Source organism: Sminthopsis crassicaudata, chromosome 1 (assembly GCF_048593235.1).
Source record: "Sminthopsis crassicaudata isolate SCR6 chromosome 1, ASM4859323v1, whole genome shotgun sequence".
In the NCBI taxonomy this organism is placed as follows: Eukaryota; Metazoa; Chordata; class Mammalia; order Dasyuromorphia; family Dasyuridae; genus Sminthopsis; species Sminthopsis crassicaudata.
This window is the reverse complement of record NC_133617.1, coordinates 268,179,336-268,201,215: the sequence shown is the minus strand read 5'-3', so window position 1 is coordinate 268,201,215 and position 21,880 is coordinate 268,179,336. Positions and strand designations below refer to the sequence as shown.

General features: G+C 35.8%; 1 long non-coding RNA gene across 4 annotated transcripts in view; it reads right to left on the bottom strand.

Moving 5' to 3' along the window:
* The window catches only part of LOC141549323 (uncharacterized), a 100,410-nt gene extending 89,736 nt beyond the window's left edge, over positions 1-10,674 (bottom strand). The window contains exons 1-2 of one of the 4 annotated variants that reach the window (XR_012484325.1): positions 8,514-10,674; positions 7,089-7,256 (exon numbers count right to left, since the gene is read on the bottom strand). This is a non-coding gene — a long non-coding RNA (uncharacterized LOC141549323). The remainder of the gene's footprint in view (positions 1-7,088; positions 7,257-8,513) is intronic. The other 3 variants (XR_012484328.1, XR_012484326.1, XR_012484327.1) reach the window with 3 other exon arrangements.
* Positions 10,675-21,880: the final 11,206 nt, after the last annotated feature.

Genomic DNA, 21,880 nt, shown 5'->3' with positions numbered 1-21,880 from the left:
ATTTTCCACTATAAAATAGTCATAGAAAACTATAGATTATTCAAAATCTACCCTCTTTTTAAACTAGCTAGTTAGTTTATTTCTACTATAATTGATTTGGAACATTTCTTGTTTTTCAGCTTCTGAAAAAGGAGAAATAGTTTTGTGTAAGGGGGGAAATTGAACCTGGGGTTAAATACTAAGATGATCCTGACACCTTGAAAGAAATGAAATGAAGGAAAAACATTTAATGACTTCTAGGTCACATGAGCAACAAGATGGAGGACTAGATGTTTTTTCTTACCTTTATTACCTCTCAAAATTCTTCAAAACAGAAATTATGCACTAAAGCTAAAGTAATTTCAGCTGTATCTATGCTCTAGGACACAAAGAATCCAAAAGAAGGTTTAAAAATGAACCAATGTGTACTGACCCTGAACTACCAAACCCCAAGTAAAATCCCACACTCACAATCCCATCCCTCTTTTCAGTTCTGTGGAGACTCCTATACCAGAGTATGGAAGACTAATTTACAACTGCTAGTCAAAGCAGCCCTTCAGGTGAAAAGTATGCTGGGGAACGGTGGGATGGAAAGGGGTGATAGCCAGCTCGGCAGCAGACAATCCTACAGTATCAGCACTGCAAAGCTAAAAAGAACAATTCCGTTGCACCAGCATGGCAATTATCTATGCTGGTTCTGGATCAGAGAAGGGGGAATGGGCAGAATACCATCTTGGGAAGCTAGGAGCTGTGCAGCACTTTACTAACTCTGAGGGAAAGAACTTAACATCTAGCTGGAAACAGTCTGTTCCCCCAAAAATCACTTGAGCCAAAAACCTAGATTGATAAACTGTGAATTGCACAGTATGAGAGGAAGTTGTGACACTTTGAGATCCTGCCCCCAGGGAAACTATCACCAGAAAAGACAGACTCGAAAAATGAGCTATAAGGGGAAATCAGGTGAGAGGAGATTAAAATTACCTATCCCAGGAAGAATAAAATTCAAAGGATTTGAAACAGATACATCAACAAGAAAAATATTAGCAACAAAAGGATACATGGTCTCCAAATCTAGTAGAGTAGTTCAGGGATCAATGAATAAATACTTTAAAGCAGATGAAGATATTCCAATACTTTATGAGACCAAAGACCTAGAGGAAATGTGAGAACATAGAGCCAAAACATACTGTTCCTGAGTAGTTCAAAAAAGAAATGAGAACTATGAAGCCAGAATTTATTGTCTGCACAGGAAAAAAAATTAATGGGAAGAATGGAAAAAAATGTCTTCTGTGATGGACATCTTACCATAGAAACAAAAGAGAAGATAATAAATTGGGAATGCAAATGTATAGAAGTGAAGAACAATCTAGAAGAAGAGAAGCAAAAATAAAATTAAAAACCCTAATAACATTAAAAGAAAATAAAGTCATTAAGGAAGCAAGACATTTATCTCAAAGAAAGATGTGTGGGGACAACCTAAGGATTATAGGTCACAACAGAACACAAACAGGATAAAAAACCTTAACATCATAAGGCAAGTCAATAACAGAACTGCCCAGGATTTCTGAACAAAGAAAATATCAATTGAAAGAATAAATAGATCATCTCCGGGGGTGGGAGGTAGTGGGAGGAGGAAAGCCAAGATTGCAGACTCCAAGACACATAGAAATTAAATTTAACTATTCAATACCAAGTACATAAACCATCAGGAAAAAAATTCTTCAAAAACAAAGGAAAAAAAATAATGATTATTTTGCACCTACTAGAAAACTTAGAAGGGAATGGAATTATGCGTTCTAAAGAGCAATGGAACTCAAAATGCAGTCCAGAGTGACCCACCCTGAAAATCTGAGCTTAATCATAAAAAAAAAAAAAAAAGAAAAGCTGTTTAATAGTAAAACTGAAGAGAGTGTTTGCCACACCAAGCAAGAAAAATGCAGGAAGAAGGAATTAATGCAGCAGCCAAGGACAGCAACAGCAGATAGACCAGTAGGAGGCTTCTTTCTAAATGTATGTAAGGGAGGGGGGTGTATTTAAGTAGATAGGGGTGAAGGCAGAAGTCTGAAGGAGGTAACAGGGAAGAGGTGAGCTTGGGACATTATGAAAAGAACCTGGTGAAACTGTGCCTTCAAGTGAATGAGGCTCTTTGTGAGATTATATTACAACATGGGAGGGTATATGACAGGGGGAATAGAAGGAGGAGAATAGGGAAAATGTGTAATGCTCTGGAGTCAAAACAAGAGCCAGCAATAAGGAGGAGGTGACCCTTGTGCTCTCAGAAAAATACAGGTCTTCAGGAGTGTGGGTGAATAGGAGAGAGGAAGCAATGAAAACGGATGGAGAAGGAAGAAGGATGGTAGGAGGGAGTTCCACTGATGAATGCTCCTATGGTTGAAGAGAGAAAGAATAAAAAAAAATAGAACTCAATAACCTAGTGTTTGAAAAAGAGATAGAAATTAATCATCTAGGGGAAAAAAACTTCTTATTTGATTTAAAAAAATTGCTGGAAAAAACTGGAAAGCAGTTTGGCTGAAATAAGGCTTAAACTAGTACCTTATTCTATATTACACAATACATTCTAAATAGAATAATGACCTTCATAATAAAGTTCATACTGTAGTAATTTTAGGAAAGAAACAGATCACATACTTCTCATAGTTGTGGGTAAGAGATACATTCCTCATCAAATAAGAAACAGAAATAATTACAAAAGATAAAATAGATAATTTTGATGATATGAAGCTGAAAAGCTTCTGAACAGACAAAATTAATGAACCCAGGATAAGAAGCGAACTGGTTGAATGGAGAAAAAAATTGTTTTCTATCAAATTTCTCTGATAAGGATTTTATATCCCAGATAATTTAAAAATTAATAAGTATATACGACATAGTCTTTCCCAAATAGATAAGCAATAAAAGGATTAAAAACAAAGAGCTTTCAATAGAATTGCAAAGTATTCACAGCCACATGAAAGAATGCTCCAAATAAAAATTAATAAGAGAAATTTAAATTTAAATAATCCTAAGATTTTACTTCAAACTCTGCAAATTAGCAAAAATTACCAAAATGTCAATAGTTAATAGTGGAAGTTTAGACACATAAATACACTGTAGTCACAGCTATGAAATGATACAAAGAGAGCAATTTGGAATTATGCAAATAAAGTGACAAAAATCTATCCCTTTAAACCAGAGACTTCATTATTGGGATTTTATCCCCCTATATAATCTATGGAGAAAAAGAAAGTCCCAATATATACCAAAATATTTGTAGCACACTTTTTGTGATAGCAAAGAATTAGAAACAAAGTAGAAGCCCATTGATTGGAAATTAACTAATTCGTTTGGAATATGAATGGAACAGAATATTACTATGTTATTAAAAAATGAAAGAAAGAAAAAAGATGTGTGTTGAAAACTGAGAAGCATGGAACAATCTATATATAGTAAGTGATGCAGAGTGATATGAGTAGAATTAAGAAAACAATATATACTGTAACTACAACAACATCACTGGAAAGAACTACTATATACCAGAAAGTCTTCTGAATAAATAAAAATAACATAATTATATAGATTAAGTAGGAATTGCATAAAAGAAATATGGATGTTAGAGGACACTCCCAGTCTATCCTTTTGTGAAAATGGTAGATTCACTGGTGTTATACATGGTACTTGTTTTCTGACTTTTTCAATGTATCAATCAATTGTGCTGACTTTTCCTTCCTTCTTTAAATAAATAAATTGTCATATAGGATGACTCTCTGGGAAAGGGAATAGGAAAAGAAATATGGAATATCCTGGAAACATAAAAAAATCCAAAAAAAAATATTGTTTAAAACTTATTTTAAAAAGATAAATAAATATAGTTATATAAAATGTTGCTGTGAAAACATCCTTATGTATCACTTTTATTCATTCATAACTTGTCAATTCATCAACTTATCAATTTATTCCCTGGTATCACAATATAGTAAAAAGCACCAATTCTAGACTCTAAAGACATGGGTTCAAATCCTGACTATATGACTCTCACCTTTTTTGTGACATTTCTCCTTTTAGGCTTCTGTTGTCTTATCTGTAAAACGGGGGTGATCTTAGAGGGGTTGTTGTGAAGATAAAGTGAAATAGTCCATACAAAATGCTGTGCAAACCTTAAACCACTATATAAATGCTAGCAATTGTTATCAAATTCTATAAGTCCTACATAATAACATCTTTTCCCTCTGTTTCATTCTCATATTTTCACTCTAGTATCTGCTCTGGTTAGCAAACATCTAGGCTTTTGTAGTCGACTCCTGACAAGTCTTCTTATCACCATTTTCTCTTCCTTCTCATTGTCACCCCAGTGATCATTTGTATTAACAAATTTTATCATGGCATTTCTCTGCTCAAAATCCTTTAGTGGTTCCCAATTACCTCTACTAGATTCAGACTCCTTTATCTAGAATATAAGATACTTCTTGACCTGCCTTTCTATTCTTATCTGACATAACTCGTGTTTTATGCATTCCATGCTAGAGCTAAACTATGCTCCTCTCTATTTCTTGAATACATACTGTGCTCTGTTGCTTCCATTCCTTTCCCCCAGGCTGATTATCATGCCTAGAATATCCATTCTACCCTCTTTCCTTATTAAATTCTAATCTGTCCTTTCAATCACAAATTAAATGTGATCTCCCCCATGAAACCTGCTTGATTTTCCTTATATCTTACATGATTCTTTGTTTTACAACGCTCTAAAGCAATATTATGTGATAATGAGTATTCTAACCACCTACATCTGTAATTAATCCTTCTAGTAGATTATATGTTCTATGAGGGCAAGGTCCTTGTACCATCTAAGTTTTATATCTCTCCTAGTATTTAGCTAAAGCTCTGCCTACATTAGTCACTTAATGCTGTTGAAATAAATAAAAAAGTATTTTAACTGCTCCCCTGAAGTTAAGGCACTCTCTTTTGTGTTCACCCTTCCAGAAAATCCCTACCTTTGAAGCAAAACAAAACAAAACAAAACAAAAAACTAAAGGATGATCAGAAATGGCCTATGCATAAAGGGGTACTCTCAGACTTCTACAACTTGCTGCTTTACCTACTGGGAAGAAGCAAACTCCAAAGCCAAAAACTATAGGAAGTAGAAAAAAATAACTTACATATCAGCTGCCCTCTTCTTCTCTAAGGACTTCTTAGCTAAGAAAAAGCAACTAGTTTTGCGCTCTCCCCTGCACACTCCTATACTAATTTATATTTCTGTTTTATTGTAGGATTGAATCCCCTGTATCTGGCAATATACTTCCACTGTTTGTTATAAGGCCACAATCAGAGCATCATTTTATTCTCAGGTTGAATTGTAGTTCTTATGAACACTGATCAATGAAAAGTACTAACATGGAAGCTGTGACCCAGAGGTTAATTAATGGTCATGGAATAATCTGGGATGGAGATGGGATACCATTCAGGACTTACATCTTTTCATTAATTCACTTTTCTTCTGATGAGCCAATTAGTTAAATATGCATATGAAAAAGACTTTGGGAGCCATGAAGTTGCAACATGCTGATCTTTCCCCCTTCTAGTTTTCTTCCCTTCTCTATTCAAACTCTGAATCTGTATGAGATAAGCTTCCTTCTAATATGATGAAAACAAAGAACTATAAATATTTGTATGAACTGATGTAAAGCAAAAAAGGAAGAGTGAGGATGTACCCACATTGATTATAATCAAAAGCAGTGGGATCTTAAAGTTCAGTCAATCATGTAACCAGCAATCATAGATTAAGCATTGGCTAGGTGCCAAACACTGGACGAGGTTCTGGGATTACAAAAACAAAAATCAAATACCCATTGCCTTCAAGAAGCTTACATTCTATCAGGGTAGACAAAATATATGCATTTGCCTAAATAAATAAACAAATAGGAGGTAATTTGGAAAAGAGGAAGTATGAGCAACTTTGGAGATCAGGAAAGTTCTCATGTAGGAAGTACCATTTGAACTGAGTGTTAAAAGATATCGAGAGGAAAAGGAAATGCATTACAGATAGAAGAGAGCTTGAGCAAAGTCACAAAGCTAGTAAAAGAAATATTGTGTAACAAGAATAGTAAGTAGACTGATTTGACTGATGTGTGACAATGTCATGTATTGGAATCAGAAACAAAGCAAATAATTAATTGTTGTTGTCATATAAATTATTTTCAATTAGTATTGTGCTGATTTCATCAAGGAATATTATAGAGCCTCTTTTATAATACATAGTGATCCAAAAGAACTCATTCTTACTATCCATACTAGAAAAATGTCCAGCTGTTCAGAGGTTTATCCATCAACACACATATTTTGAATAAGCACTGTACATGATGAGTGAGCTGGATCCAAAATTAAAAACTGAAAAGAAAGAGGAAATTAGACTGTATTACTTTTGAGAATTTATGTAGGATAAAGTTGAGCATAGAATATAAATATAAAATAGAGAAATTCAACTGTGCAAAATGTTAAAAGTTTATATATAAATAAAAACAATATAACTTGAATAAGAAGAAAAACTAGATATGGAGTAAAATCTTCACTTCAAATATTTCTGACAAGTCTGTTCTCTGAAACACACATATTAAATGTATAAGAAGAGCCATTTACCAAGAGATAAGTAGTAAAAGAGAAAAAAAAGCTACACACACAAATTGTCAACACCTAAATAAGCAAAGGAAACTAGCTGAGTTAGCAGGTCTTGAAGGACCAGAAGAATAAAGCAAAATAAATAAATAAATAAATATATGTTCTAGGGAAAAGAAAGTTTTGGGGAATAATTTCAAGAAGTGGAAGGATTCAAATAATTTCCCAGGTGGAATATTATCATTCAAACAAAAAAATGTAAGGAAAGGAGTATCACAAGGATTATAGAAAGCAATGAACTTGAGATAAAGAAACCTGACAATATTTTAAAGAGTAAAATTATTGACTTCATAATAATATATACAGATTCAAATCAACAAAAGGAATTTAAAAATCAAATACAAATGAAACCAGAAAATAAAAAAAATCAGTATTTTGCTTCTCTCATCTATAATGTGTATTTTTGCTTTGTCTAATGGAACTTCAAACTCATGAAAACTCACCTCTTTTCCCAAGAAATTCATTGGCAATAACCACTAACAGCTTTACCCTGTTTGGGGCAACATTATTTATGCAGCTCATCCTGCTAGGTTTCAAGTTCCTCAATGGCCAGCAACTTCAAAATTGACTTGGCTTATTTCCTTCACTGAGCAGTTCTGTGTCATTCACTTCTTGGCACAAAGAATAATGAGAGAATTACAATATGAAACCCAAAAGGAATAAAATTATAATTTCCCTAAAAGGCATAGAGGAAAATCAGGACATTGGGATATATTGTTCAGTATCTCATCACTTATGAATTGAAACTGTTGTTTTTTTACCTATGTTAGTCTTAATCATGGATGGCAAAGTCAGTGATGTTATCAGTATAGGCAGAAATCAACAGGATAGGTTTATCCATTTTACTAACAGCTTTCAAACTATACTATGCCCATTGACCGGCACCATTATGGCCAAATAAATGTTCCTGTGCTTAAAACTGCCCTCAGGGTTGTCTGATTAACTCATCCAGGCCTTCAGTGAATATGATACTCTTTTTCATTCTGCAATTTAATCATGAAGGCCTAGAAATAGATATTGATACAAGGAAATGCCAGGGCTAAAACCATAGCTGGACACATTCATAAATTCATAAATTACAGATTTCATGTTGGACAAGACCTTAGCAGTAACCTAGTTGAAATGCCTCATTTTCAGGTAGCTAGGAAATATAGTGAATTGAGGACTAGACTTGAAATCAGGAAGATTTTATATGTGTGTGTAGATGTGTGTGTGTGTGTGTGTGTGTGTGTGTGTGTGTGTACATTTGTACATTTATAAAGAACTTTGCAAACTCTAAAGTACCGTATAAATACTACCCATTTGTTATGGATGTTTTTATGAGTATCATTTTTATTTGTAGATGAGGAAATAGAGGACCAGAGAGCTTAATTCATGAATGAATTCATTCCAAATTCTATAGGATAGGGCTTCTTCTACTCACAACCCATTTTTACCCAAGAAATTTTTATGTGACCTAGATATATAGATATATAAAACAGGTACACAAATCAAACATTTACTAATAATAAGTCATAATTTTATGACCCTCTATATTCAGTTAAAAATCACAAATGAGGCAGAGAGTATAATTTAAGAAGCAACACCACAGGACATGAGTAACATAGGCAGGATTTGAATTCAGGTCTTCCTCCAAATATAGTGATTTTGCTTGTGTTTTTACAGGTTTGCTTGTACTTCTGGGATTTAGACATGGAAGATGGCCTATCCTTCTTAGAAAGTCTGCCACTTATTCAAGTATTCATAGTCTTCTTTTAAAAACTCATTCAACCATGTTGGTGGTGGTATGGGGGAAAGAACTGAGCCAAGTAAGAATTTTAACATCCCCAAATATAGACTTTGGTATAGCCCCAGGCTGACAGACTTACCAGGTAGCTCCGCCTGGAAACAGTATTCTTCTTGACAAGCCATAGATCAGAGGACTTCATGAGAAACATTATGTAGTCCAACTTCTTCTATTCTTGGAGTGACAGGGCTTCAGAATTAAGGAAAAAGAGAGGAAGTAGACATAGGGGGTAAAGAAAAATGTGGCCCTAGTAGTGCTCTGGGTGCTATGGTCAAGGTTCTGACTTCTGAGTCCACTCACAGGGCCATGCTATGACCATGCTGTTTAAGGCTAAGAATCAACCAGCAACCCTTCTAGTAACAATTGAGAATAGGAAAAACACTATTCTCTACTGCATGTTTACCTATTAATTCTGTGCCAAAAGAAAAAACAGCCTATTGTATCCAAGACTATCTGTCTGATCAGTGGAGTGTTATCTCTATGACACTAATGTCACATGACTAGGGCTAATTGAAAGATATCCAGGTCCAAGGAGGAGGAAGTACTGGCCAGTAGATGGGTCTGGAGAGCAATTATGATGGGATAAATCCACAAATCTCTTGATAATGAGCCAGTAATTTCCCACAGAAAAAAAAGCAAAACTGAAGAAAAGACCACCTCTCAGAACCACAAAAAATGCAGTCCTCACTCATTCCTTCTGCCTAGTGAAGAGGAGCACAAGCTCTCCAGGTGAATGTGGGTCAGGTCTTTTTACTGAATAGGATCGGTTAAGTAGACATCAATAATACCTAGTGGTGAAAGTAAAGATCAGTAAGCTGAGTCACAGGCTGAGAACTTTTCCAAATCATACAACTTCCACTTTGCAGTGACAGACCTGGGAACCCAGGCCTCCTGATTTTTACTCAACATAATTTCCTGTTTTTTCCAGGAGTCCATCAGACTACTCACGAATAGCCAAATTCATCTATACTTACCTTTTATTCTGTTCTGATATGAATTTAGCCATATCTAACTGGTATCAAATTAAAGGGTAGGCACCTTGCTAATGCCTTTGAATGAATAAACAAAAACCATGAACAGCATTCAGATACAAGAGAGATAAGATAAGGTCCTCATCACCGCCAATGTCTACATGGTGTAGTTTTTAGTGTGGGTGTCAATTTAATTAAAAAATAACTTATCAACCAACTGCTAAGTGTAAGGCAGCTCTGTAAGATACCAAGTTACAGGATAGGTATTGATTTGTATTGGTTGAGGAAGTTTCCTCTCCAATGGAATCATGGGTTCAGGCCCAAAAAAAGTATCAGGCACTGTGCTAGGTGATTAGGATTCAAAGAGATGGGGAGGAGAGGCAGCTAGATTGTTCAGTGGATAGGTCACTAGCCTTGAAGTCAGGATGACCTGAGTTCAAATTCTACTTCAGACATTTAACATATGTGTGGCCTTGGGCAAGTCACTTAACTCCAATTCCCTTATAAAAAACAACAATAAAAAAGATAAGGCATAGACTCTGTTCTCATGAAGGTTTCAGACCACTGAAACTCAAAGACATATATATACAAATAATTAAGACACAAGGAAGAATGTGAGATGTGTTGGAGGTCTCCTCTATTTCTAGCTCTCCAATGCTAATACTTTTTGAAGGAGGCAATAATTAATAATCCAGTAGAAATAATTTCAAATAATTCAACAGACATATTTAAAAAAAAAAACCTGGATAATATTTGTGGCATTTAATAAAAATTAAAAAAAAAACTGGGTTGGAGAAGGAACACTGGGAAATGAATGTAAACTGTTTGCATTTTTGTTTTTCTTCCTAGGTTATTTTTACCTTCTGAATCCAATTCTTCCTGTGCAACAAGAGAACTGTTCGGTTCCGCACACATATATTGTATCTAGGATATACTATAACATATTTAACATGTATAAGACTGCCTGCCATCTAGGGGAGAGGGTGGAGGGAGGAAAGGGAAAAATCAGAACAGAAGTGAGTGCAAGAGATAATGTTGTAAAAAAAAAATTACCCATGCATCATGCATATGTAATGTCAATAAAAAGTTATAATTATTTTTAAAAAACTGGGTTGGAGGGAATCCAATTGAAACCACAATTCAGGGCTGAGTTTTAATGATAACTATGTAGAGGTTGGGACTCAGATACCTACTTGGACTGCAAACCACCAGCAAGGCAACAGGCAGGTAGGAAAAGAGAGAGAGAGAGAGAGAGAGAGAGAGAGAGAGAGAGAGAGAGAGAGAGAGAGAGAGAGAGAGAGAGAGAGAGAGAGAGAGAGAGAGATCAGGGGACTTAGGCATTTTATAAGATGATTTGGGAACACTTAAAGCTAAAAATGGGAGGAGGGGTTCCAAGATCAGCTAGTTCATCCCCTTGTTTTATAGATGAGGAACAGCAAGAGTAAACGATTTATCTGGCCATCAAAGTAGTAAAGCCAGTTTCAGACTCTTCTTCTAATTTCAAATCCAGGGCTCTCTCCACTTTACTATTGTTCCTGTAGTACATCTCGCTTCTTCTTTGAGGGTTGAAGCAGACAACAAACAAATGCCTTCCCCTGATATCTGGAAGAACCTTCAACATTTGAATTAATGAGTAACATTAAGGTTTGTTCTGAATTGAGAATAAAGAGATGATATTCCCACAATACCCCACTCTGGTCAGATGTATATCTTGAACATTCTGTTCACCTCTAGACATCATATTATAGTAAAGTATCTTGATAAACTGGAGATCATCCAGATGATGACAACTAAGGTGATAGAGGGTCTTGAGAAGATGTTATATGAGAATCAGTCAAATGAATTACAATTGATTTTCCTGAAAAAGAGAAGAATGAGAGTGGAGTATTAGTGCTGTCTTCAAGCATTTGAAGGATTGTCTTCTGGAAGAGGGATTAGATTTATTCTGCTTGGCTGTAGAGAGAAAAAACCTAAGAGAATAATAAGGGAAAGTTGTAGAGAGACTAAGATCTGTTCAAAAGTGGAAGTAAGTTGAGTTGGAGTAAGTCTTACAGAACCAAAGAATCTCTGAGCTAAAAGCAACCTCTGAGGTAAATTAGTCCAACTTGTTGCTGACTGAGGATCTCCCTTAAAAGCCCCACAAAAGTATTAAATCAGCCTCTGTTTGAAGATTTGTGTGACCTTGGATAAATCAATTAACCATTCTGGGCTTTCATTATTCACATATAAAAAGACTTGACCTAAATGACCTCTAAAATGCCTTCTAAATCTGAGATTCTATGATTTTGTAAGAAAAACTATACAGGATCATTTATTTGCGTCTTGTCTCGAAAAAGGATAAGGACAAGGATGGCAGAGATTGGTAGAACAGGGAGGGGACATTGCAGGCTCGGCTTAGAGATGGCATGAGCAAAGGTTAGAAACAAAGTAGTTAAGAACAGAGCAAGAAAACTAGTCCAATCTAGCCAGAACATAAAAAGATGAAAGACATAGTGAGATAAGGTTAGATGAGCAAATTGGAGTCAATTTATGACTGACAGGATCAGGGTTTATCATTTATTTATTAAGCAATGGGAAGCCACTGAAGGTTGTTAAATGGAGGAGAAATATAATCAAAATTATTTCAGAAAGGTTATTCAGGCAGTGATGGTAAAGACAGGTCAGCGAAGAAAAGCAAGAAGGGTATTATAATAATAATCTAGATGAGAGTATGAGTCTAAACTTGAAATGGAAATGGAGAAGAGGAAGGACACAAAAGATGTTGGGGAGGATAAATTTATAGGGTCTGGTAACTGATTAGATGTGGGAGAAGAGAGAGAGGGAAAGTCATAAATGACTGATGACTGATGTTTCAAATATCAGTTATTAGAAGGTTATTAATCTCCCCAACAAAATAGATAAATTAAGGAAAGGGGAAAGTTTCTGGGAACATGTTGAGTTTAAGGTTCCAGTAAGCTATCCAAGTAAAGATTCAGACAGCTGGAAATCAAAAGGTGGGGCTTAAGGGAGAGGCCTAAAGTTTTAGGTTTTGTTCCTTAATTCTTGTTCCTTCTGAGCATGGATGGAGGCCTTTTATACTAGTCTTTTGCATAGAGTTAGGGGATAGGAACTGATTTTTTCATTTATACAGGGAATTGCAAGATGAGAAAAGTCTCTCTGCTAATAAAGATTGGCATCTTCTTTGTAACTTATCTCAGCAAATTGTCTAAAGTAGATGTATCAAATATGTGGATTTCTGGCCTTATTGTAGCCCTCAAAACTCTCAAGATGGCTGTATTAAAATGTAACATTTAACAAAAAATTTAGAAAATATGATAGGACATAGATGATATTGATTTGTGGTTTTCTAAGTCAATATATGTATCCTTATGTGCAGTTATGGTCATCATTTATGTTTGAGTGAGTTTGTTCACATAGTCCTACAGTACTTAGAGCCTGTTAATTGCCCAGAATCCCACAGCCAGTTATGAGTCAAAAAAAAAAAAAAATCCATGTCTCCTAACCTAAGGCTAATTTTTTCTACATCTTACCACAGACTTTCTCTAGTCACTTGCATAAAAGTAAACATTGAAGTCATGGAAATGAATAACAAAAAACAATGAATAGTCAAGAACAAGAGAACCTAGAGATGGTACATAAGACTATTGGTAAGAAAGGGATATAAAGTAGTGTCTCCATCTGTACCTCCTGTCAAAGAAGAGAATGGAATAGAACAAGCATTTATTAAGCACTTGTTATAAGCCAGACAGAGTGGGAAGCACTTTACAAATATTATGTCTTATACCCTCACAACAACCCAGAAGGTATTTTATTACTATTTATTATTAAATTATAATATTTATTATTTTAGAGTTAAGAAAACTAAGTCTAGACAGATTTTTAGAGATACATGCTAGATTTACATCGCTAGTATGGATTTGAGGCTAAATTTGAACTCAAGTCTTCCTGATTGCAGACTCAGCTTTTTGTTCATTGCATCACCTGCCTGCCTAGCAATAGAAGAATATGGGAAAGAGGTATGAAAAATTGATGAGAACAAAGGGAAAGGTCAGATAGGAGTGGAATGGACAATTAGAAGGCCAAAGGTTGAGGGGAGCAACAATGATCAAAGGCAAGCATGAGCAGGAAAAATGAGTGCAGGAGAGGCATTTCTAGCATGTTCCAAGGCAATTCTGTCTTGTACCCAGATCTTATACTTCTAAACATAAATGTAACTGATGCATGTGTGTGTACATGTATATGTATGTAAGTAGAAATCATACTTGTCTAAATTAGATCTTGAGACAGTTTGCTCATCTGAGTACTTATATAAGAATATAATTACCACTATAATTTCAGGTTATTGTTGTTGCCCAGGATCCTGGCCTGGGGGCAGAAGGACAAGGAAGCCAATGAATCATTTGGTCAATAATTTTAAGTCCTACTGAAAACGACAACAGCAAATCAGCCTGGATAACAGCCAGATTCCAGTGACCTCTCCTTGTTGCTCTTTGCCACAGGCAAGAAACGTCTGGATTATACCCAGAAAGAAGAAATTCTTTAGGAACTGGAGAAATATAAAGTCCATTTAAAGAAACCCAGTACTGCTTAATTCAAACACACTGTGCCACTGTCCTGAGGAAAGATCCTTTGTTACTTCTTCCACATAAACAACCCAATTTGTTCAAGGGTTTCTCATACTGGGGACCCCAGAACATCCTAGCAAATAGCAGAATGTAAGAAGATAAATTCCCCTTCCTGCTTCTGGTGCTAACCACTGTCTGGTGTTGTTATTCGTTGTACAGTCTGTGTTCCAGACCCAATTTTGTCACAGATACACATTGGAATAGTCATTTTATCTTTTTGGGTTCCCTACTCTATTATATGGCTTACACCATACCTACATTCCTTTTCCTCATCAATCATTCCCTCTTTCTCTTTTATCTTCAAATGCTTCCTTTCTATTGGCTCCTTCTGTATTGATTACAAACATGCTCTGGTCAATCTTGATCTAAAAAAGAAATAGCCAGCCTTACCTTCACACTTCTATCTCCCCCAACAAGCAACTCTTTTCTCATTCAAACTTCTAGAAAGAGTAATTTGGCACTCTGTGCCCCTATTTCCTTATCATCAGCATATTTTTCAGTACTATCCCACACCCACTCTGGTCTGGCTTCCAATCCTCACCCCCCTAGTTCTCTCTGAGATTACCAGAGGATCTAGACATCAAATCAAGCAATCTCAGTCTTTTCTCAGTCTCTTTTGTGAAGCATTTAGCATTGCCTCCTGATATTCCTCAATCCTTTTCCTATCCACCGCTCCTATAACGCTCCCTTCTCCTATTTCTCTTTACTACCTGCATGCCTCAATTTTATTCACTGGTTCATATTCCTTCTGCTGATCCCAAATATTGGTATTTTCTGATATTATATTTTCTATCTTCTTTCCATTCTCTTAAGTGGTCCTCAAACTTTTTAAATAGGGGCCAGTTCACCGTCCCTCAGATTGTTAGAGGGCCAGACTATAGTAAAAACAAACTCACATTCTGTCTCCACCCCTCAGCCCATTTGCCATATCCCGGTGGGCCACATAAATGTCCTCAGCAGGTAGAATCTGGCTCTCGGGCAGTAGTTTGAGAACCCCTGCATCTTAACCTTCCACTGATGGCTTTATCTGCAGAGGGGGATTGTGGAGTATGGAGGATCCATCAATATAAGGAGCTCTCAGGGAGGAAATTCCCCTGACCATGTGGTTCTGCAAGTGAATGGAAATTTACAATCTTAAAGAGTTACCTTGGGCATTGAAAGTTTGAAAACTTGCCCTGGATCACACAGCCCATATGTGTCAGAGGCAGGACCAGGAGTCATATTTTCCTCCTCAGAGAGTTTACTATATATCAAAAATAAAGTTCCAGGGGCAATTAGGTGGCGTAGTGGATAGAGCACCAGCCTTGAATTCAGTAGGACCCAAGTTCAAATTTGATCTCAGACACTTAACACTTCCTAGCTGTGTGACCCTGGGCAAGTCACTTAACCCCAGCCTCAGGAAAAATAAAAATAAAAATAAAAATAAATAAAGTTCCTGTCCTCAAGGAGGACAACTTCCTCCTTGCTTCCTCAGAGGAGATACAACAGATATAAGTCAGTGTTAGCTGGGAAAGGGTGTTTTGTTCTACAAAGTCATAGGTATAATAGATTCCAATGACATGCCCTTTTCAGAGGCAACTACAGCACTGATAGAATTATTATTGTCATTTAGTCATTTTCAGTCATGTACAACTTCTATAATTCAAATGAAATTTTCTTGGAAAAGATATTAGAGCAGTTTGCCATTTCCTTTTCTAGCTCTTTTTGAAGATTAGGAAACTGAGATAAATAGGATTAAGTCACTTGCCCAGGGTCACATTTCTACTGTCTGAGGCCAAATTTGAACTCTGCTCTTCCTGACCCCAGTATGGGCACTCTATCACTTAATTGCCCCTGTTGATAGAAATACAGCTTTTCGAACAAGAGATGGGCAGCTAGAGAGATGGTGAAGAGGGAACAGATGTAATAAGAGAGTAGAAAATGGCTACGTTAAAACGAGGAGACAGGATCCCAGGGAGTAGAGAATTAAGTGGCGTGCACTCCTGTACCATAATCTATAGTATTTTGGCTTAAAGTGTGGAGCATCAGTAAGTTAGAAAATGACCAGAGCAAGGATAAAGACTAATGATTCCAGAGAATTGAGAGTGCTTGTTGACTCATTGATTAATTGATTAAATAATAATATCTTACTTTATATCTTGTTTGAAGATTCATAAAGTGTTTTTCTCATAGCTTTGGAAGGTAAGGTAGTATACAAAATAACCTATTTTCCAGTTGGGTAAATGGAGGTTGTCTAAGATCATATAGTCAGTAAATGGCAAAGCCAGTATTAAAATAATAATGATAAGAGTTAATATTTATATAATGCTAAAAGATAGCTAGGTGGCTCAGTGGATAGTGTGCTGGCCCTGGAGTCAGGAAATTCTGAATTCAAGTTTAGCTTCAGATACTTACTAGCTTGATCCTGAGCAAGTCACTTAATCTCTGTTTGCCTTAATTCTCTGCAGAAGGAAATTACAAACCATTTCAGTATCTTTGCCAAAGAAACTCCATGGACAGCATGGTCCATGGCAGTGGAAGGGTCCACAAAGAGTTGGATGTGATTGAATGACTCAGCAACAGCAATATAGTGCTTACTGTGTGTCAAGTGTTTTACAGTTAATATTTCATTTGATCTTCATAATAATCTTAGGAAGTATGTGCTATTATTATCCCTTTTGATAGATAAGGAAATTGAGTCAGACTAAATGATTTGCCCAGGATCACACAGTTACTAAGTGTCTAAAGCTGGATTTGAATTCAGGTATTCTTGAGGTCATGACCAGCACTCTGTCCACTATGTCATCTAGCTGCCTAGAACACAAATCCTGTGATTGTAATTCCAACATTTTCTACCACATCATACATAAAGCAACTTACAAAGAGTCCTGCTGATCCCTAAACTCAGTATATGCCCAGTTCAGCTAAATTGAATGTCAAAAAGAATAGCAACCTGAAGCCCTCAACCTGAGCTTTAACTTTAAGTGAGCCGATAGAATTGCACTCGATGTGACCTGACACTTTGGTGAGTGGCCAGGGAATTTGTTATTCATGATACTTATATGTCTAGAATTCTAAATGTCCTGTCATTATTAATTCATTGGGTATTCAATGTAATTATCCTACTTGTAATGAATTCATTTGGTATTAATTTGGATGTCATATGTACAGTACTTCCATAAGAATTACCGTATGATTCAGCATTAATTAATCTATCTTTAAAGTGAAATGTTAACAATCAATTCATATTACTTGGATCCTTAAACTGCTGGCAGAGCTTTTATTATAATTATTATTATTTATGAACTATAGAGAGTATATGATGATATTTGCACTCACAGTTTTCTCCAACTAGCTCCTTATTTTAATCTATATATCACCACAGTCTTGCCAAATAGATTTGTCCAATCAATATACCAATGTCCTTATCCCTCAAGATGTCACCTTGTATTTGCGGTTGTTAGCCTATCATTATACATAAAGATTTCTGAGCTGCTTCAGAATAGTGAAACATCATATTTTTATTCTATATTCGTTTTAAAGACCCTCAGATGAAAGAAAGAATAAGCACAATTTGGATCTGGGCAAAACCTTTTATGAAGAACATTTACAAGTTGGAATAAGTCCAAAAGATTATCAGTGCTTTAAGGGGCCTTGAAGGCTAGAAGGCTAGAAGCCTCTAGGAGTCTTATACCCAAGAGTTAATTAAAGGAATTAAATATAATGTTTAACTTAGAAATAAAAAAGATAGAGGGGAATTTGATCACTATCTTCAAGTATTTAGGAGTTATATGCAAGAGTATCTCAAAGGGTAATGGAAAGGTGCATGGTAAATAATGTTCTATTTAGGCCAACAGAACAAAATTACAAACAATGCAAAGAAAATGCGGTTCCTTCTACTGACTGGTTAGTAAGAAACTCCATTTTAAAGAAAATGTCCAGGTCAGCCATATTTCATTCTTCCATTCTTTACTGTCTAGACTTCCTCCATCATGCCTCATTTCAGTTATCTTCTCCTTCCTACCTTTTTAAAAAGTTTTCTTTGATATGTTGTATTCTCCCATTGGAAGGGAGTTCCATGACAGCAGGGGCTATCTTTCTTTCTGCTTGTGTTTGTGTTCCCTGATAATACCTGGCACATCATAGACACTTAATAAATGATCTTTAAATGACTAGCAAAGAAAGAGATTCAGGCTTGATGCAAGGGAAAACATCCTAACAAATGGACCTATCCAGAGGTAGATTGAACTATCTTGAGTGGTAGTGAGTTTCATTACACTTGTGATCTTCAAGGAAGGATTCAATAACTACACAGTCTCTTTCTGAGGTCTTTTCTAACTGAGAGTCTATGCTTCCTTTCTTCCACAATAAGGAAAGGTTTTCTGGATCTCCTAACAAATATATTTTGGAATATATTCAATTCCCACACTTTGCACAAATACTTTGGTATTTGTTCACTGAAGTTAAAGTGAGCCTATTTAGAGGGGAAAAAAAACCTATACTTTGAATTATTTTAACTCACCATGATTATCTAAAAATTATCAAACATCTAGATTTTTTTTCACATTTCTTCCAAATGTTTACTATCCCATAGTCATAGTCTAACTTTTTTCTGGATTCAGCAGTGCCTCAGGAGAATGAAAGACAAGGTAGCTGAAAGACATTAAAATACAAAATGGAACATCTACTATTACTGATGATGCACCTTTAAAAGCTTGACTTTTAGAAGACTCTTTAGTCTCAAAAGAGAGCTTCTTGTTCCATAGGTAATCCCAAAGTCAAAATATTCTTTTCTGAGTCAAAAAGTTTCTTTGTGAAGATCCAACTCACTTCCAGTTGATCAATGATGGACAGAAACAACTACACCCAGAGAAGGAACACTGGGAAGTGAATGTAAATTGTTAGCACTACTGTCTATCTACCCAGGTTACTTATACCTTCGGAAGCTAATAATTAATGTGCAACAAGAAAATGGTATTTACACACATATATTGTATCTAGGTTATATTGTAACACATGTAAAATGTATGGGATTACCTGCCATCGGGGGGAGGGAGTGGAGGGAGGGAGGGGATAATTTGGAAAAACGAATAAAAAAAAAAATTTTAAAAAAAAAAGTTTCTTTGTTCCATAAACCTATTTTTGCACCAACTTTGGAGATATAATCAGATGATACATTCTCTTAAAGGTTTGGTTCCTCAATCCTGAGAGTCAGCACCTAATGTCTACTGGCTTCTTTTGAATTCAAGATGGGGAGTTAGAAAGATGAACTACAATCCCTCCCTTTACCCCATCCCCAGTGACATACAACCTAAAATTTTGCACTGGGAAAGTGAATAGCATATTGTAAAATACAGAATTAATATTAATGCATGTTCTTCATGGTTTTTATCAAGAGCACTGTGCGACGCTCCTTGAAAGATTTCTTGTCCTCTTCTTGGACTATGACAGTATGATGTATATGATCTATCATACTCATTTCCTTCAAGCATTCTTTGTCCTACTGGAGCAGCCTAGAAATGATGGTAATCTTATGAAAACTCCACATGATGTGTTTATTACCAAAGGTTTATTTAAGGCTGTCGTCATGACCTATATCCATTAGTAACCTCACAGATTCTTAAAGGGACACCGGTCCCATTACCTATTATTTTCAGCTCTGCTGTTTTAGTAAAAGGTGTTATCCAAAGTGCCTTTTGTACATGTTTATTTTTACCCATTCCTATACTATTCACAACTTGGACTTGCTGCACTGCCTAGGGTGGTACTGAGATTTTTACCCTCTTCTTTCTCCACTCTCTAAAAGGTTTAATATTGACTCTGATGCTGAAATTCAAATGAGAAAACTCACCTTGCTTCTTTCTAGTGGGATTCAGGGGTACACTGGACCCACTTGGATCAGGCTTTGGATCAGGCTTCTGAGAGTCAATTTTTATATCTATATTTATATCCTAGAAATCTTGATTTATCATATTGCTGATTATCTAGACTTAAGAAAATGATGGAGAAAATGTTAATTTTAATGCAGAATAAACTTTAAAGTATGCCAGGTGAACATGTTTCCTCCCAGAGAGCTAGTTGTTAAACATTTACCAATGCACTGGTGGATTTGATCCTCACTGGACCAGATTCTGTTGTTGTGGTTATTTGTTCTTTGTTCTCAAAGTGGACCAACCACATCAGGAGGGTGATGTCTTTACTTGCAACTAAATTGGCTTTCAGTGAAGCAGAGCTGTGCAAGATCAACAGCCTCACTTTTTCTTCCAGAGTCATTGGGGACCAGTGGCAAGACACGGGTCAGAACAAGTGGTGATAGCCTTTGGGACCAGATACCTTACATTTTAAGGAAATATCATCTCGTCTGATCCCTTCATCACAGGTTTGAAAAATGAGGCACAGAGATTTCAAAGCATCTTGTTTATATGTTCACACAGCTAATAAGGGGCAGTTAGAGGCTTCAAACCCAACTCTGGTGACTCCAGACCTTTCTACTTTCTCATGAACTGGCTTCACAGAGCAATGTTTATTTTCTAACATAGAATGAAAATCTAAATCCAGTACAAAATCGTATTTGATAGCTCTTATCTGCTGAACCAACATATAACACACGATAGATTAGCTGCTGTGTTTATTGTGTTTCACAGATATCAAAGGAGGGTAACTTCCAGGAGGTTACTGAGAATGCCCCTTGGAACAGACTGGGCTCCCACATGCCCGGTTTTCAAGTATGGAATCCAAACATTTGACCCAAGACCCTCTGGGGGAAATTTCTGCACTTAACAAAAAAGGATGATGAGTTCTTAAAGCACATCTATGAGCAAGGCCTCTCTTTTAAGTATTAGAGCCTCTGTTTTGGTGATAAATACAGGTGAATTCAGTCTACCCCACATCAACAGGCCTTTAGCTCCACAAAGCCTCACTCATTAGCAGCTAAAGGTGCTGTGAAGGCCTAGGAGGTCATTCTTTCTTTTGAAAGAAATGGAACAAACTTCAAGGAATGATTCTATTTCCTGTTCCTCTATCAAATTTCCTAAGCAATTTGACCCTGATACTATCTGGAACCAGGCTCCAGAAAGATAGTGACCACCAAATCAGAGATATTAGAGATAATAACTAACATTAATCTAGTTTTAATGTTTACAAAGTATTTTACATATATTACTTCATTTGATTCTCACAGTAAGTGCCATTATTATCCTCATTTTACAGAAACTTTACAGAATTTCATTGAGTTTTAATCATCATGGCCCTTTCCTTTATAAGCCATAAAAGATCTTTGATCACACCATCACTTTTGGCAATATATTCTTATATACATACTTTTTTTTTTTTTTTTTGCATTGAAAACATTTATTTTACAACAGTAGTTTCACATAGATAATTCAACAATCTTTATCTTAAGGGATATTCAGATATACAATATATAAATTACCATGCTAACCCACATGGTTTTAATCTTATATATGTTATGGACATACTTTAAACATTATTTTTTAGTTATCCCAATAGAAGTATGACGTAGCAAATCAATATTCTTGATACTCTCTTCAAGAAACTTTTATAGCACAAAACACTGGATCGGATCAGAGATTTAAAGTTTGGAAGGAAGGTCAGAGTCATCAAACTGAACCTTTCATTTTTCAGAGAAAGTAACTGGTGCTGAGAGAAGTTAAATGCTTCATCCATAATCACATAGCAAATAAATATCTGAAACAGGATCTGAACACAAAACTTTTTGGCTTCAAGTCTGATACTCTATTCACTGAGACACATAGGTATGGAGATTTTATTAGAACTTAATCTAGGTTTTCCTAACTAGTTATAGTATAAGTTTTCTTTTCTTTTTTTTTAGGGTTTTTTTCATCCCCCTGTTT